Source organism: Schistocerca gregaria, chromosome 4 (genome assembly GCF_023897955.1).
Source record: "Schistocerca gregaria isolate iqSchGreg1 chromosome 4, iqSchGreg1.2, whole genome shotgun sequence".
Lineage (NCBI taxonomy): Eukaryota > Metazoa > Arthropoda > Insecta > Orthoptera > Acrididae > Schistocerca > Schistocerca gregaria.
The window spans coordinates 349,813,934-349,833,000 of NC_064923.1; the positions used below are offsets into that span (position 1 = coordinate 349,813,934).

The 19,067-nt window shown below is 40.5% G+C and overlaps 1 protein-coding gene across 1 annotated transcript in view; it reads right to left on the reverse strand.

Annotated features, from left to right (window-relative positions):
- The window catches only part of LOC126268019 (uncharacterized), a 183,088-nt gene that overhangs the window by 101,613 nt on the left and 62,408 nt on the right, over positions 1–19,067 (reverse strand). The gene's annotated exons all lie outside the window — the stretch shown is intronic.

The window sequence follows — 19,067 nt, forward strand, 5'->3', positions numbered from 1 at the left end:
CTGGAACTGGCTATTTGTTGACAGTGGCCTAGTGTTTTTCAGAACTGCTTGCTACTACTTTAGGAAACTGATGTCCGGACATCGCCCTTCATTTCCTATAAGAATGAAGAATTTTGAAGTGAGCAAAGCAATTCATGAGGTCCCTCTGAGAAATCAGAAACAGTTTCTGGATACCTTTAGCACCTTTTTAAGTGCAATGAGTCATATTTATGATGTAGGCAACTGGCCTTCACAACAATGAAGAACTAATTTTCGAAATATGATGTGATTTGCAACATACAGTAGTTATTTATGTGTTTTGGTAACCATTTGCATGTTAGGTACAATTTGATATGCCATCAGTGGGCACTACTTCTGTTTATTATACTACCAGTTTTTTTCTCTGTTTTGTAGCAAAGTACAATCTAATAAAAGTTTCAAGTGTCGTTAACTGCTTTGGTTCCTGCTACAGCCGTTGACTCACCTTCAGTTAATGGTACGGTTATTTGTGTGTAACGAGACGCTGAGTGCTATCGAGAGTGTTTTTTCCACTGTTGCTCTTAGCTGGCAGAGCGTAAGCATAATGAATACTTACGTAACGTTTATTAGTTCAACTGTCAAAGTATAGATTTGTAGATGTCTGGGAAATGGTAATCGATCATTGGAAAAAGGCATAAAGTGGAGGTACATGCTACGTACAGCAAATTTATTTATGATATACCCAGAAGCTTGCAAGCCGTTTTGAGTGCCACAACTGGTTCTGTGGTATACTCAGTTAAATAAAATACCTCCTCCAGTAGCTAGTTTCTTTATTCGATGCACAACTTCACTTATAGCCAACAATTGCAAAATTATTGGTCATCACAATTTACTCTCACATTTCCAAATGTCAAAATTACAACAGCGCTCTCTCTCTCTCTCTCTCTGTTTCACACACACACACGCGCGCGCGCGCGCGCGTGCGCGCGCGCGCTCGCGATGCTGAACGAAACAAAGGAAACAATGACAATATTTTGATAGTCTCCACGATTCCCCTTTCATGTAGAGTTTTTACATCATTAGCATTAACAAGAACGCCGTTCATTCATGTTCATCACTGCCGATATATCAAACGTAGAATATAAATAGACGTCAAACTCAGTAATCTGACTAACTGTAGTTTTCAAAAAAATCGAAGGTTGGTCTGCAGACTGGAGACTGGGTTCTACCAAGGGACTTGGTATTGAATGGTACCTTGAGGTATCGATACTTATCTCTGATAAAAATATTAGTTTTTGCTGGCTCCACTCTCTCCACCTTCCATTTTAAAATTTGTCTGTAATAGAGAGAAAGATTTTCACAAGTTCTAAATAGAGTAATACAAGCGTTTAAATCACTCTTTATATTTAAATGTCGATTATAATTTGTTTTTAATTTGGCACTTTAAATGTAAAATTTCAGAACAGGTTACCAGAAAAACCGTTGAGTTGTACCGAAATGTAAATAAATTAAATCTTACTTAACTTCCCATTTTTCCTTCACACTCTCGCTTGCATACAATATTTTATCCAGTCGCATCCCTGTTGATCAATTGTGTAACTTTGAAAACGTACTCCCTGGCTCAGGTGGCAGGGAAGTCTCTGGAATTGTTAGATATTCGTTGCATAGTTTATACAACTGGAGGAATAAAATACATGTTTGTTTTATTCATACTTTCCCATTGTTCTAAAGATTAAAGCGAAGCTGTCGACAGATGATGCCAACTGTAAGCTCATTTCATTTCTTTTTTGTTGTTGGTCAGAGTAGATTTTTTTCTTTTGTTCGTGGGTTCTGATGTCTTATATTGACACCAGATGGTCATATTCCACTTCAGAAGAACAATCACTACACGGTTAACTTCTGCTGGTAGCAAAGTAGCAGCATTTTCTGATAAATGGGTTACTGTAGATACTGCTACAGCATAAGTTCTGGGATATCTCCGTATCTTTGGTGAAGCAAGCAGGTTACTGCAGCCTAATGATTATATTCGTTTTATCCAAATATGTGTTCAGTTTTCCGCTATATCTTAGCTTTTGCTGCCTCTTCTACATTGCTATCAGGGTTATCGTCAGCTTCGCTTAAAACATTTATCTGCGCTTTTAACCAACTGACCATTGGAATTTATATAGCCACATATTGCTCATCTGATAGCTGTTTTATGACATGTTCAAATGGCTTCAAAATATTAAGCAACAATTTAATATTCTACATTTTACAATGTTTTTATTACGTCGCTTTCTTGTCTGTGTGTCTGTTTTTACAAATTTTGCAATTGATTTTAAATTAAGTCCCCAGTGAGTTAAGGACGTGAAATTTTAAATATAGCTCGGAACTGGATGACAGTGCAATATTAACTCACTTTGTCGTCACTTTGGTAGAATGTACTTTGACTACCACTGCCGTCTTTAGTTTCTACCATTATGGTGTTTTCACGAGATATACGTAGAAAGAAGCAACATATTGGTTGAATCAGGTAAGGGAAAACTGAAAAAAAAAAAAAAAAAACTGAAAGTTACCGGATGTCTCATTTGTAATATCACCAAAAATTTCATCAAAATATTTGAAATCGATTGAAATATTTCACACATGCAAGAGTAAAAAGCAGAATATGCAGTATTTATTTAAATAAATATGAATTTTTGAGGCACAATGTTTTTAAATCGGACAAAAAAGTATAATATAATTTCTCCTAGTCCCATACAGACTCCTAGAACCTTGAAAATAGACCTGAAAATTTGAGATCGTAAATTTTTAATAGCTACAAAAAAATTTGTAAGATTAGAAAGGAAGAACATGAGGCACAAGCAGTACATAACTGATAAGCAGTACACCTCGTTTCGTTTTAAATCTTACAAGTATTTTCATAGCTGTTAAAAATTCATAACCATATATTTTCAGAACTATCTGTATGGAGCTATTGATTTCTAAAGAGATGCGAGAAATTATTTTAAACTTTTCAGTCCAATTTAAAAACGTGATATATTAAAAATTCATTTTTATTTCAATAATTGCCTAAAGCTGAGACAGTAGGTGGTGCCTTTGCTTCGTTTAACAGTTTGACGCTTTTTACGTTGCATCCAAACAAAGTACTGTACATCAGAGGCATCAAGCTAGTTCATCAGGACAAGGATACGATAGTATGCGACATTTAGTTAAAAAAGTAGCATCTAAAAGATGACTTGTATACCATGTTTCAGCCGATGTGCACCTGAACACTAACACAAATGTGAAGTACGTTTCCCTCAAACAAGTTGCAGTATCCAGAACGAGATTTTCACTCTGCAGTGGAGTGTGCGCTGATATGCAAATTCCTGGCAGATTAAAACTGTGTACCGCACCGGGACTCGAACTCAGGACCTTTGCCTTTCGAAGGGCAAGTTCTCTACCATCTGTGCTACCCAATCACGACTTACGCCCCGTCCTCACAGCTTTACTTCTGCCAGTACCTCGTCTCCTACCTTCCAAACTTTACAGAAGGTCTCCTGCGAACTAGCACTCCTGAAAGAATGTATATTGCGGAGACATGGCTTAGCCAGAGCTTGGGGGATGTTTCCAGAATGAGATTTTCAATCTGCAGCGGAGTGTGCGCTGATATAAAACTTCCTGGCAGAGAAAAACTGTGTGCCGGACCGAGACTCGACTTTATCAAAGAGCACTTGCCTGCGAAAGGCGAAAGTCTCGAGTTTGAGTCTCGGTCCGGCACACAGTTTTAATCTGCCAGGAAGTTTCAAGTTCCAGTGTGTTATACTTGGTTCTCAAAAAAAATGTTTGTTACAGTTCTAGACCATTTGAGCCAAGCACCACTAGCTACAAAGGAGCTTGCTTTACCGAAGGACTAATCGCCGTCATTTGCACCTTCCTCGGAGTAGCTGCTACTGCTGCAGTGACTCGCCGTTGACCATAAGTCCTTTAATGTTTGCTGGCCTGGCAAAGTCACGAAAGGTCTTGCTGGCCTTGAGTCCTTACAAAAGCAGTGGCTGCGGTGACGGGTGTGACGGAACAGCACAATGCTGAGTGACGGATGGCTGAGCGAATAGACTTCACGTGGCGAGGTTTCGGGAGCGTGGGAAGTTACCAGCGCTTTCTGACTTTCATGCCTATTTGTTTTATTTATTATTGTAACACGGGATTATAATTTATTCTTAGAGATAAACTGCTCCCACAAAAGAACCTCAGAATTTCCATATACAAAACTGGAAAAAAAATGTATGTTAATGCGAATGAGTAGAAGAACAAACCTGTAATGTTCGGATACACTATTACTAGTGACATGCTGGGCACAGTCAAGTCGTTTAAATATCTGGTCGTAATGTTGCAAAGTGATATGAAATTGAACGAGCATGTGAAAACTATGGTAGGGAAGGTGAATGGTCAACTGGCTTACTGGGGGAATTTTTAGGAGAGTGGTTCACCTGTGAAGGAGACCGCATATAGAGTGCTGGTACGACCTACTCTTGAGTGCTGCTGGAGTGTTTGGGATCCGTACCAGGTCGGATTGAGGGATGACAGAGGGGCGCTGCTAGATTTCTCACCGGTAGGCTAGAACAGCACGTAACTGTTACGGAGATGCTTCGGGAACTCACCTGGGAATCCCTGGAGGGAAGACGACGTACTTTTCGAGAAACCCTACTGAGAAAATTTAGAGAACCGGTATTTGAATTTTACCGCCAAACGATTCTACTGACGCCAACATACGTTGCGTGTAAGGACCACGAAGATAAGATACAATAAATTAGGGCTTGTATGGAGGCACGTGGACAGCCTCTTTTCCCTCGCTCTGTTTGCGAGTGGAACATGAAAGGACGTGATTAGTAGCGGTATAGGGTACCCTCCGCCACGCACCGTACGGTGGCTTGCGAAGTATCTTCTTAGATGTAGATGTAGATGGACCATCCACTAATAAGCCGAAACAGAATCACTGTCTGCTTAACGGCTTGCCGTACCACTTTCGGAACTCAGTAAAGCAGTAGTTCTGCGTAGATAGATTCGAGAAGTCCTTAGAAGGTTTCCGGAGGTATGTATCAGCAGATATTGACGCACACATCGCACAAATTACGGACCTGGCGTACGTCGGAGCAGTGCTGGCGCCTAGCGTCACAGACGTATTCTATCGGGTTCGTATCGGATGGACTTGATGGACAAGACATCAAAGTGAATTTTATTTATGGATTCTTCCGTCGTTTCTTGATAGAACATTTCCATACTGAGGCTTGAATAACACTTAGGCGGTTTTTTGTTCTACTGAATTTTATTTGTATAAACTAGTTTTTGGCTTATTAGGCCATCTTCAGATAACTACTGGCTATACTATGGTTTACAAGGATCTTGTGTTCTCACGAACCAAACATTCTGGAATAAGATACAACGCACTTACTTACGATCTTTAGTTGTGGTATTGTCTTTGGAATTGTCAAACGGGTCTTCTGACTTTTTGTTCTGTAAAACTGTTCTTTAACACAACAAATCACATTTCATGGTTTGTCAGTACCATTTATAACAACAATTAGAAATATTTAGAATACACATTATTACAAAGTTACAATTTTTTGGTATTTGTTGTGGACAGTTGCACTGGACACTAATTGTGGGTTAGCCCTAAATCTCAGCTGGTTCTAAACGACCAGTTGCAACTAAGCACTTCACCACTCTTAAACTTTACACAATACAGTAAACCTGCTTCTAGCCACAAAGTGTAGTAATAGTAAACAAATTCACACCCCAATATAATGTAACATCTCTTATGTCTTTACATTGCTAATTGAAACTCAACTGTAACAATGTAATATTTGGTATTTATTAATGCACAATTTTTCTAATAACAAAATGTAACCCCCAAAGAAAACATCGTTGTTGTGCAACCAACAGTTAGTGTCCAGTGCAACTGTTCACGACAAATACCAAAAAAAATTTAATTTTCTAGTAATGTGTAATCTAAATAATTCTGTGCCTGTTGTTTTGCAGATCGGGCAACGCTGCGGGCTCCACGTTCTGTAATGAGGCGTGGTCGTCCTATATATAGTTACCTTCACGTGGTCTCACCGTTCTTCAACCAATTTCCATAGACACTCACGACAGTAGCACGATAACAACCAAAGACCTTAACCTTTCCGAAATGTTCATTCCCCCAGCCCTTTGTCAAAGCCACTTATGGCAATGAATTTACCCATTGGTCGCTACAATAATTTCCCGTTCGTCTCTTCTCCGCTTATTTGTACTTACTTTACGACGTAACGTACTTGCAACGCCCCCATGACGCATTCTGTTTTCCTGTCGACTTCGGTCGTAATGTCGTGGCTCATCAGTGTATATCAGAGGGAGCTCATATTTCGGTGTGAAGTCGCTTGTTCTGAAAGGATGTAAATAGCTATTGCATGGACTGTTAACTGCTATGGACTGATAATATAACTAATTTCACAGTTTTTTATTTTCTAAATACACTTAATTGCTTGTTACTTGCAGGGATTTCCGTAACTGCCAAATTCATCCTGACAACCTAATGGCATAAACAGCTAACAGAGTAATATCTTGCCAGCTATCACCACTGTGTCAAGTTTTTACAAAACGTAATGGGCTCATGGAAATATGGACGCAAATGGATTTAAATTAAAAGCTACAGTTCAAGGCCATAACCAAATCACTTTCACAGTTTGTAAGCCTAACACGTAGCTACCGGGAGCCAAGTCGTTTGGGCATTGACGTTGAGTTCTAAGATTTGAGCGTGCATGCGTTGGGTAATCAAGGGTAAGCCGAAGATGGAAGGAAAACTGTCAGCGGCATTTGAAAAACCTGTTTATGAAACAGCCACGGTCAGTTAACAGTAAATATGGCTTTAAAAAGAAAGGTTAAGGTTTAACGTCCCGTCGACATCTCGGTCGTAAGAGACGGAGCACATTTTCGGAGCGTTTCAAGGACGGGGAAGGAAATCGGTCGTACCCTTTTCAAAGAAACCATTCGTATTGGCTGTAGTGATTCAGAGAAACCAGGGAAGACGTAAATCTGGATAGCCGGATGCGAATTTGAACGCTCTTGCTGCCGTGTACTAACCACTGCGCCACGTCGCTCAGGAGCGCAATTGGAATTACCCAGTAGATCGCGTCGTGAGGAGATAGATAGAATATGGAGTGAAATAGATTATGTAATACTGTATATTAGCGCAGATTTAATTGAAACAAAAAATGGAATTCATATCTAAGAATGGAACAAGCAGTTAGAGTTACAATTTTAATTAGAGAATTAATGGAAAAAGATGTGAATAATACACAATGAAGGACGTCACATTCAAATTTAAGTGGCTAAGGCGCTGAAGGTTAACAAACGTGCTTGCTTGATGTGAAAAGTAACTATGCTGGAGGTGAATGTACCAGAATGGAATTACCAAAATAAAAACAGTACTATAAAGCAGCAGCGCGTCTAAGTGCGAAATGAAACCTTTAATATTAACACTAATATATAAAGTTGACTTTTCGTCACCATTGTTACAAATGCTCCATCTTAATTATTAAATATAAACCAGACAATCCTACTACCTATTAAAACGAAGAATTCTCCAAAACGTGTTAAAGGATCGAGACAGGGCCGTGTAATTGACATTTGGTACAAAGATACAGCTGTTAGCCTTCTCTTGTTTACCTGCTTGTGAGTCCTTCACCCCCGACTAAATAATTTCCGATTACCTTTAACTCAATTTAATTTATGATCTCTTATAACGATCTAAATATATAGAGAGGAGGTGGAAGCTCGTAAGTGGCTATTCATAAGAATGTAGGGATGTGTAATGACGAATTTAGACCTGCGCAAAGCAGGTGCTAGGCGTAAAAAGGGCACTGCAGAAGCCACTTAAAACAAGAAATTTCTTCGTGTATTGTTTGTGATAGTTGTGACTGTAGCAGTTACTGCAGAAACGAGTATGTGCGATCAGCAATTTACGGATACTAGGGGAAACATAACTTAAGATGTCCGGACCCTGGGATGCAAGTGCAATATCATATGTACCGTGTCACGTCGCTCACTGTTGTTGAGCACCTCTCTGGACGACAACACCGGCACGCCCCTTTTGATGGATTATGTTCTGCAATAACTGTGGAAAAACATAAGAGAGAGATGTTATTTGACATCTTTCGGTATTATTCACATGTCATCTGCAATAAAATTCTGATATGTCCTTACTCGGTTTTTTACTCACATTATTTTGCTGAGTTAACACTCAAATATTACGGTTTACTGTGTTATCAGTGTTCTCCCACTATTAAAATACAACGGTGCTTGTAAACATTTCTACAGGTAGGCAAGTGTCAACTCGCGCAGTTTTTGGGGTCTTTGATGGTATATAACGGTGCTATTCCAAGTAATTATGCTTCACTGACCATAAAACAGTATAAACAAAGAAAAATTTATATAATCTAGTATTACTTCAGTGAATAAATAATTTAAGTTCCAAAGGCGAATAAAAGCACATAAAGCTAAATACTATCACGTCTTAACTATGTAGCTCGTGTAATTAACATTTTAGTCAATTATTTTAACGTACCTAGAGCACATACTGTTCTTCAATGTGATATCTGTTATTCTCAGAATTATCACCTAGCGAACCGGCACGCTAGACTCACATTTGGAAGGACGATCTTTCAAATACTCGTGCGGTCACACAGATTTAGGTTTTCCGTGATTTCCATAAATCGCTCCAGGCAATTGCCGGCTGATTTCCTTCCCCATGCATGAAACTTTCCGAGCATGTTCTCCGTCTCTAACGAGCTCGATGTGGACGGGATATTAAACCCTAATCTTACTTCCTTCAAAATGTTTCAAAGGCTCTGAGCACTATGGGACTTAACATCTGAGGTTATCAGTCCCCTAGAACTTAGAACTACTTAAACCTAACTAACCAAAGGACATCACACACATCCATGCCCGAGGCAGGATTCGAACCTGCGACCGTAGCGGTCGCGTGGCTTTCTTCCTTCAAAGTTATCTGTATTACGAAGTTCTCACTCTCAATGCATATTTTTTAGTCCATATTGACATTAACATTTTTTTGAAACCATTACTACATATCTCGCGGAAGCAGTGGTGTTTATCGAAACTCTAGAACCTTCCTCGTTGTAATTAGGGCTGTGACGCCAGTGAAATTGTAAGCAGCAGTATTCGCTTCCGTGTTCGTTGTATGTCTAATTTGTTAGTCAAATGAATTCTGTCCAGTTTTACCACTCAGTTACGATAATCAGCTGTCCATTTGACACGGAAAGTGATGTTTTGATGCTTTCCGACTGCTTCCATGAGAATCTTTGCATGAGATCGAGAAATAAAAATTATAATTAACAATATCGACAACTGTCGCAAGTCTGACAGTAAAAAAATTACGAATAAAGAAAAAAGGTTTACATACAACAATTGTAATCACTATTTTGCAAGTATTATCTCAATAAAAGTAGACATGACATACCCCAGATACTTGCGTTCTCTTCCAATGTTATTACAAAAATACAAATAATTTACTGTCTTGATAACTTTTTAAAAGCCGTTACATTTCTTGAACTATGCGATTTCGTCGAGTCTACAATGCGGTTTTGTTAGAGTGATTTTCTATGAAACTCTCTCACTTGTATACTTTAAAGTCTGCAGGATCAGCATATGACTTTGTGGTAATTTTCAGCAACGCATGCTACCATCATTTTACAGCTTTATACCTCCCTTACTCATGTTAGTACTGGACGGTATATGAACGTAGTTTTGAATTGACAAACAGATGATTTTTCATATTTATATGCGGCATTTGTTCAACATTGATCTAGTTCTCTCACAGATAACTGCCTTCCTACCAGTCACTCCATGTTAGTAACCAAAGGAAATTTGCAAACAATAAAGAAAATAACAACAAAGAATTTTCACAGGCCTGCCAATGCGCAGACAGGGAGTAAACGCTCACTGTGAAATTTTCCGAATCATTGTTGAGCGAAATGTCGGTGATCGTTAATAACATGCCTGTGTGCGTGTAATATCCAATGTTTTCGTGTAACGATCAAGCAACTAAATTCAACTACTCCATCACAGAGCTAATGCAAATAGGGGATGCTTTGAGAAGAAAGAGTTAGGTCGCGTTATTTTCAAATGGCATATTGTCCCGGCCGGCCGCGGTGGTCTATCGGTTCTAGACGCTCAGTCCGGAACCGCGCAACTGCTATGGTCGCAGGTTCGAATCCTGCCTCGGGCATGGATGTGTGTGATGTCCTTAGGTTAGTTAGGTTTAAGTAGTTCTAAGTTCTAGGGGACTGATGACCACAGCTGTTGAGTCCCGTAGTGCTCAGAGCCAGCCATATTGACCCGTTAGCCATCATTAGGAATTGCACAAGTAAAGTACGTTGATGGAAATACAGCAGAGTACAGAAAATAACATGAAACCGTACTTCACACAATAAATACTACGAACCAACTTCTCAGTTAGTGCACCTGTATCGTAATGTAGGACCTGGAAGTTACCTGCACATTTGCAGCTTTCACGTGTTATTAACTCATAAATGCACTGAAGAGACACATTATGTGATAATCTATCGATTTCTGCAAGCATAGTTGTCTGTGGCACGGTCTGCCGGGTGGTCGGAAGGTTCCATGAGCCAATCAGGTTGCAGGGCGCCTCCTGACAAATTGGTGGACACGGAGTTTGAAAGACGCAATAGCGTGTCGAATCTAGTCTCATACTTGCGTCGGTCAGTGAATGTGATGCCGTATAGTTGAGGCATGCCGACTTTTAGTTCTTAGTGAGATGTTTCATGACTTTAAAGCCTGTCTTCCGTGGGGAGAAGCTACTTTTGCGTCTTTTTTAAGAGAGTAGTCTTCACTCACGGTACGGATTAAGTTTGCTGTTAATATATCCGAATAGTAGAGCACTTGAATTCGTGACATGCCCAGCCAATGCGCTTTATTCAATCATTTTCGAGATATCTGGATTGTCTTTTCGAATGAAGTCTTCACGAGTTGAAACATCTTGTACCACGTGCTCTGAGCACGTTGTATCTACAGTTGTGGCTTAACTAAATTTTGGAAGCAATGATATGATGTTGCTCTCGAATATTTCTAAGTCATTTATAAATGATAGAGCGCAGCAATCAGTCGTCCTTTTTTTGCAGGTTTTATTATAATAATCCAGTTATTGGCTAGTGCCTGGACATTGTCTATGCACTATTTTTTAAACTCGATGCATATTAGTTCCCTGTTATTCGGGCGTCAGTCACAGTTTGAAGAACTGTGACTGACCACCGAGCAACAGGGAGCTAACATGCATCGAGTTCAAAAATAGTGCACTGATAATGGCTAGGCACTAGCCGAAATCTGGATTTGCGTAATAAAACTTGCCAAAAATAGAAAGGACGACTTATTGCTGCGCTGTATCATTTATAAATCACATAACAGTCGCTGAATGCATCCACTTACCTAATGGAAAGTATCCCGATTTCTAGTTCAGTTGAATTTCCTTGCTTTTGTTTTCCTCTTCAGACCAATTTACGCAGAATTCCACTTTGCAGACAGCACAAGAACACTGGACTTTGTCACTGAAAGAGATCGGTTGTTGGTCGTTGTTGTGGTCTTCAGTCCTGAGATTGGTTTGATGCAGCTCTCCATGCTACTCTATACTGTGCAAGCCTCTTCGTCTCCCAGTACCCACTGCAACCTACATCCTTCTGAATCTGCGTAGTGTAGTCATCTCTTAGTCTCCCTCTACGATTTTTACCCTCCACGCTGCCCTCCAGTACCGAATTGGTGATCCCTTGATGCCTCAGAACATGTCCTACCAACCGATCCCTTCTTCTGGTCAAGTTGTGCCACAAACTTCTCTTCTCCCCAATCCTATTCAATACTTCCCCATTAGTTATGTGATCTACCCATCTCATCTTCAGCATTCTTCTGTAGCACCACATTTCGAAAGCTTCTATTCTCTTCTTGTCCAAACTATTTATCGTCCATGATTCACTTCCATACATGGCTACACTCCATACAAATACTTTCAGAAATTTCTTCCTGACACTTAAATCTATACTCGATGTTAACAAATTTCTCTTCTTCAGAAACGCTTTCCTTGCCATTGTCAGTCTACATTTTATATCCTCTCTACTTCGACCATCATCAGTTATTTTGCTCCCCAAATAGCAAAACTCCTTTACTACTTTAAGTGTCTCATTTCTTAATCTAATACCCTCAACATGACCTGACTTAATTTGACTACATTCCATTATCCTCGTTTTGCTTTTGTTGATGTTCATCTTATATCCTCCTTTCACGACACTATCCATTCCGTTCAACTGCTCTTCCAAGTCCTTTGATGTCTCTCACAGAATTACAATGTCATCGGCGAACCTCAAAGTTTTTATTTCTTCTCCATGGATTTTAATACCTACTCCAAACTTTTCTTTTGTTTCCTTCACTGCTTGCTCAATATGCAGATTAAAAAACATCGGGGAGAGGCTACAAACCTGTCTCACTCCCTTCCCACCCACTGCTTCCCTTTCATGCCCCTCGACTCTTATAACTGCCATCTGGTTTCTGTACTAATTGAAAATAGACTTTCGCTCCCTGTATTTTACCCCTGCCACCTTCAGAATTTGAAATAGAGTATTCCAGTCAACATTGTCAAACGCTTTCTCTAAGTCTACAAATGCTAGAAACGTAGGTTTGCCCTTCCTTAATCTTGCTTCTAAGATAAGTTGTAGGGTCAGTATTGCCTCAAGTGTTCCAACATTTCTACGGAATCCAAACTGATCTTCCCCGAGGTCGGATTCTACTAGTTTTTCCATTCGTCTGAAAAGAATTCGCATTAGTATTTTGCAGCTGTGACTTATGAAACTGATAGTTCGGTAATTTTCACATCTGTCAACACCTGCTTTCTTTGGGATTGGAATTATTATATTCTTCTAGAAGTCTGAGGGTATTTCGCCTGTCTCATACATCTTGCTCACCAGATGGTAGAGTTTTGTCAGGACTGGCTCTCCCAAGGCCGTCAGTAGTTCCAATGGAATGTTGTCTCCTCCGGGGGCCTTGTTTCGACTCCGGTCTTTCAGTGCTCTATCAAACTCTTCACGCAGTATCATATCTCCCATTTCATCTTCATCCTCTTCCATTTCCATAATATTGTCCTCAAGTACATCGCCCTTGTATAGACGCTCTATATACTCCTTCCACCTTTCTGCTTTCCCTTCTTTGCTTAGAACTGGGTTTCCATCTGAGCTCTTGATGTTCATACAAGTGGTTCTCTTATCTCCAAAGGTCTCTTTAATTTTCCTGTAGGCAGTATCTATCTTACCCATAATGAGATAAGCCTCTGCATCCTTACATTTGTCCTATGCTTAACCATTTTGCACTTCCTGTCGATCTCATTTTTGAGGCGTCTGTATTCCTTTTTGCCTGTTTCATTTACTGCATTTTTATATTTTCTGCTTTCACCAATTAAATTCAATATTTCTTCTGTTACCCAAGGATTTCTACTAGCTGTCGTCTTTTTACCTATTTGATCCTCTGCTGAATTCACTACTTCATCCCTCAAAGCTACTTATTCTTCTTCGACTGTATTTCTTTACCCCATTCCTGTCAATTGCTCCCTTATGCTCTCCCTGATACTCTGTACAACCTCTGGTTCTTTCAGTTTATCCAGGTCCCATCTCCTTAAAATCCCACCCTTTTGCAGTTTCTTTAGTTTTAATCTATAGGTCATAACCAATAGATTGTGGTCAGAGTCCACATCTGCCCCTGGAAATATCTTACAATTTAAAACCTGGTTCCTAAGTCTCTGTCTTACCATTATATAATATATCTGAAACCTGTCAGTATCTCCTGGCTTCTTCCATGTATACAGCCTTCTTTCATGATTCTTGAACCAAGTGTTACTTATGATTAAGTTCTGCTCTGTGCAAAATTCTTCCAGGCGGCTTCCTTTTTCATTTCTTTGCCCCAGTTCATATTCACCTACTATGTTTCCTTCTCTCCCTTTTCCTACTACCGAATTCCAATCACCCATGACTATTAAATTTTCGTCTCCCTTCACTATCTGAATAATTTCTTTGATTTGATCATACATTTCATCAATTTCTTCGTCATCTGCAGAGCTAGTTGGCATATATACTTGTACTACTGTAGTAGGTGTGGGCTTCGTATCTATCTTGGCCACAATAATGCGTTCACTATGCTGTTTGTAGTAGCTTACCCGCATTCCTATTTTTCTATTCATTATTTAACCTACTCCTGCATTACCCCTATTTGATTTTGTGTTTATAACCCGGTAGTCACCTGACCAGAAGTCTTGTTCGTCCTGCCACCAAACTTCACTAATTCCCACTATATCTAACTGTAACCTATCCATTTCCCTTTTTAAATTTTCTAACCTACCTGCCCGATTAAGGGATCTGATATTCCACGCTCCGATCCGTAGAATGCCAGTTTTCTTTCTCCTGATAACGACATCCTCTTGAGTAGTCCTTGTCGGGAGATCGGATTGGGGGACTATTTTACCTCCAGAATATTTTACCCAAGAGGACGCCATCATCATTTAATCATACGGTAAAGCTGCAAGCCCTCGGGAAAAATTACGGCTGTAGTTTCCCCTTGCTTTCAGCCGTTCACAGTACCAGAACAGCAAGACCATTTTGGTTTGTTGTCACAAGGCCAGATCAGTCAATCATCCAGACTGTTGCCCCTGCAACTACTGAAAAGGCTGCTGCCCCTCTTCAGGAACCATACGTTTGCCTGGCCTCTCAACAGATACCCCTCCGTTGTGGTTGCACCTACGGTACGGCTATCTGTATCGCTGAGGCACGCAAGGCTCCCCACCAACGGCAAGGTCCATGGTTCACGGGAGGAGGAAAGAGATCGGTATGCTCTTAAATTCATACTAATATTATAAATGCGAAAGTAACTACGTCTGTTAAACTTTCAAGACAAAACCGCTGAACCGATTTTGATAAAATTTCGTATGCAGATGGCTTGAACGCTGAGAAAGAACCTAGGCTACATTAAAAAGTGTGTAGTACAACATATTTGTTGATTTGAAGGATATAGCGCGAAACATGGAACAATAATTACTCTTTGATAAAGTTATTTATTCTTTAACTTTTGAAATTTATCTTATTTTGAAAATGCTTTTATTGTTTGTGATGTTCTACATAGTATGGCTGAACGTCATAAAAACAACGTTTATACAATCCTCCACGTGTTTAATCCGTGCTTCCATATTAATATCTGTCACAAACCTGTTACATTTTAGCCACTGACCGTCTTGCGTCTTTTATAACTTCTTTGCTGCGTTCACATTCGGATGAGTAACTCGTGGTCATGCGATTAGCGTTACTGCTTCACGATCATGGGTTTCCGGGATCGATATCCGTCCAGGTCGCTTTTTTCTGCTCGCATTTGCATGTGTGCGTTGTCCTCATCATTATTTTATCGTCATGGACATGCAAGTGGCGTCAAATAAAAAGATTTGCACAAGCTTCCGAACATCCCAACGGGGTTATCGTGGCCAATAAAGCCACACGCACGTTTCATTTCACTTCGCTGATAGACCACTTGGCTAATCCCACGGGGCTAAGGCGCTGCAGTCATGGACTGTGCGGCTGGTCCCGGCGGAGGTTCGAGTCCTCCCTCGGGCATGTGTGTGTGTGTGTGTGTTTGTTCTTCGGATAACTTAGATTAAGCAGTGTGTAAGCCTAGGGACTGATGACCTTAGCAGTTAAGACCCATAAGATTTCACACACACACACACACACACACACACACACACACACTTCACTGATATGCGAGCGCAGCCGCAGTTAACAGCTAGAATACAGTGCTTATACAATCCTCAACGGTTTTACCCATGCTAAACCATACTTACATACGAATATTATAAATGCGTAAGTAAATCTGTTTGATACGTTTTCATGACCAAACTGCTGAACCGATGTCCATGAAATTTGGAGTAAGGTAGCTTGAAGCCTGTTGAAGAAAACAGGCTATTTTGCAAAGAATGTAGTACAAGATATTTACTGATTTGAAGAATATTACGCAAATTAAGGAAAAAATTTTTACCCTTTGGAAAAGCTATTTGCTCTCTGACAACCGCCCGCGGTGGTCGAGCGATTTTAGGCGCTTCAGTCCGCAACCGAGCTTCTGCTACGGTCGCAGGTTCGAATCCTGCCTCGGGCATGGATATATATGATGTCCTTAGGTTAGTTAGGTTCAAGTAGTTCTATGTTCTAGGGCACTGATGACCTCAGATGTTAAGTCCCATAGTGCTCAGAACCATTTGAACCATTTTTTGCTCTTTTACTTTTGAACTTTATGATATTTTTGAAAATGCCTTTATTGGTTGATACATCGTACGTAATATGATTCGACGTAATCAATGCAACGCTTCTTCAATTGTCAAATAGTTCTATCTATACTTCTATACTAATACCAGTATTATTAATTGTGAAAGAAACTCATTTTGTTATGTTTTAACGATTGCGATGGTATTTGGTATGGAGACACATTGAACCCTGAGAAAGATCGCTAGCTACTGTATGAAGCTGTGAAGTTTTGAGTATTATTAACATTTATAAATAGGGTATATTTGTATGGCATGGAGACTTCTCTGGCGTAATATTCGACGACACCTAGCTCTAAAGATTATTCTTTGACAGCGTGAATTCAGTATTGTCGTGCGCGCCTTTGATGATATTCAGTCTCTACACCACGTGGTATAGCAGAAGAACCGCAATTAAAACTATTACTATAAACCTAACTCTAACAGTTCTAAGAGAGCTCTAGCTGCGGAAGTTACTGGAATTCAGCAAACCTCAGAGTAGTCACAAGTCCGCTGGAACTTGGATGAGCTGGCCTCTGTGGCCGAGCGGTTCTATTCGCTTCAGTCTGGAATCGCACAGCCGCTACGGTCGCAGGTTCGAATTCTGCCTCGGACATGAATGTGTGTGATGTCCTCACGTTAGTTAGGTTTAAGTAGTTCTAAGTTCTAGGGGACTGAAGACCTCAGATGTTAAGTCCCATAGTGCTCAGAGCCATTTGAACCATTTTTTGAACTTGGATTCAGATCGTCAGGCGGCCTTAAGAGCTACGGAGACAACAGAACGGTCACAGGACAGTCGCATTTTAGACGCTGAGTATCACGCGTCTCTTACAGCTTCCAAGGACCTAAGGAAATCACACACATCCATGCCCGAGGCAGGATTCAAACCTGCGACCGTAGCGGTCGGGCAGCTCCAGACTGAAGCGACTAGAACCGCTTGGCCATTCTCCGGCTCGTTTTCTTCTTCTTTTTCTTTCGTCGGTGTCCACAGCAGCCAGACGGTGGCATATCCAGGTCGTCTTTTCGTACATTGAGGGTTAAATACCCTGTAATTACCGTTTATGTCTCTCGTCAATCCATCCCGTTCTATACTATTAACCTCTCCCACACGATGTACACCCCACGCTCTCGAGGGCGCGCAAGCAACGTGCCCATGTAAGTCGTAAAGGGCGAATCGCACGACGCTCTGCGGCCTAAAATCGTGTACTGGCTCTTTAAATAGTGCCAAAAATCTAACAACTCTACAATTGAAACTTCCTGGAAGTTTAAAACTGTGTGCCGGACCGAGACTCGAACTCGGGACCTTTGCTTCCGCCGGCAAGTGCTTACCAACTGAGCTACCCAAGCACGACTCACGCCCCGTCCTCACAGCCTTACTTCTGCCAGTACCTCGTCTCCTACCTTCCAAACTTTACAGACGCTCTCCTGCGCAGGACGATTTAGGAGACAATCTGAGCAGCCGGCTTAGGTTGTCTGCAGATGACGATGTCGTTTATAGTCTAGTAAAATCATCAGAAGATCAAAACGAATTGCAAAACAATTTAGACAAGATTTCTCTATGGTGCGAAAATTGGTAATTGATCCTAAATAACGAAAAGTGTGAAGTCATCTACATTAGTGCAAAAAGGAATTCATTAAACTTCGATTACACGATAAAACAGTCAAATATGAAGGCTGTAAAGGCAACTAAAGATCTAGGAATTACAATTACGATCCACTTAAACTGGAAGGAACACATAGACACTTAGAAAATGTTGTGGGGAAGGTTAACCAAAGACTGCGTTTTATTGGCAGGACACTTAGAAAATGCAACAGATTCGTTAAAGAGACTGCCTACATTACGCTTGTCCGTCCTCTTTTAGATTACTGCTGCATGGTCTGGGACCCTTACTAGATAGGATTGACGGAGTACATCGAAACTGTTCGAAGAAGGGAAGCCCATTTTTTATGTACTATCGCTAAATAGGGTAGAAAGTGTCACTGAAATGATACCAGTTTTGTGACGCTTTTCGTTGCGGCGGAATCTTCTCACGAAATTTCAATCACCAACTTTCTCCTCCGAATTTTGTTGACGTCGACCTACAAAGGGAGAAAGGATCACCATAATAAAATAAGCGAAATCAGAGCTCGCACGGACACATATAGGTGTTCGTTTCTTCCGCGCGCTATACGAGATTGGAATAGTAGAGAATTGTGGAAGTGGTTCGATAAACCTTCTGTTAGACACTTCCACGTGATTTGCAGAGTATGCATGTAGATGTTTTATTATTGATTTCGGTAGAAGTTCGGACAATATTAGTGCATCCGCACTGAAAAAAAAATGTGAAGGAGTCATCACGCTCTTACAGAAATGAATATGTATTTTAGAGGCGTATTTTCTGTCGGACATGTCCGACGGAATAGACACTACTCAAATATATGCACCTTGCCAAAGCACTACTGAATAATAAAGTGGGGGGGGGGGGGGGGGAGGGGAGGAAAGCAGAATTAACCAAGACGAAACTGTAACTAAAATGTTTACTGTATGATGGCGGCGGATTAGACAGCAGACTGACTTGTTGAACGGTCGCTGTTGGCTCAACTCGCTTTTCTCGTGAATTCGGAGGTCTGCTACGTTTAATCTGATTCATGCGACTATTTGCTATGTCCATTATATAAACGCGTTGAGCGAAGCAAGTGTGTCCTAGTCGATGGTCACATTTCATAAATATTGCAGTCAAATCGCGTTACTATAAAAATTAATGGGTCAAAACTATGTACATGA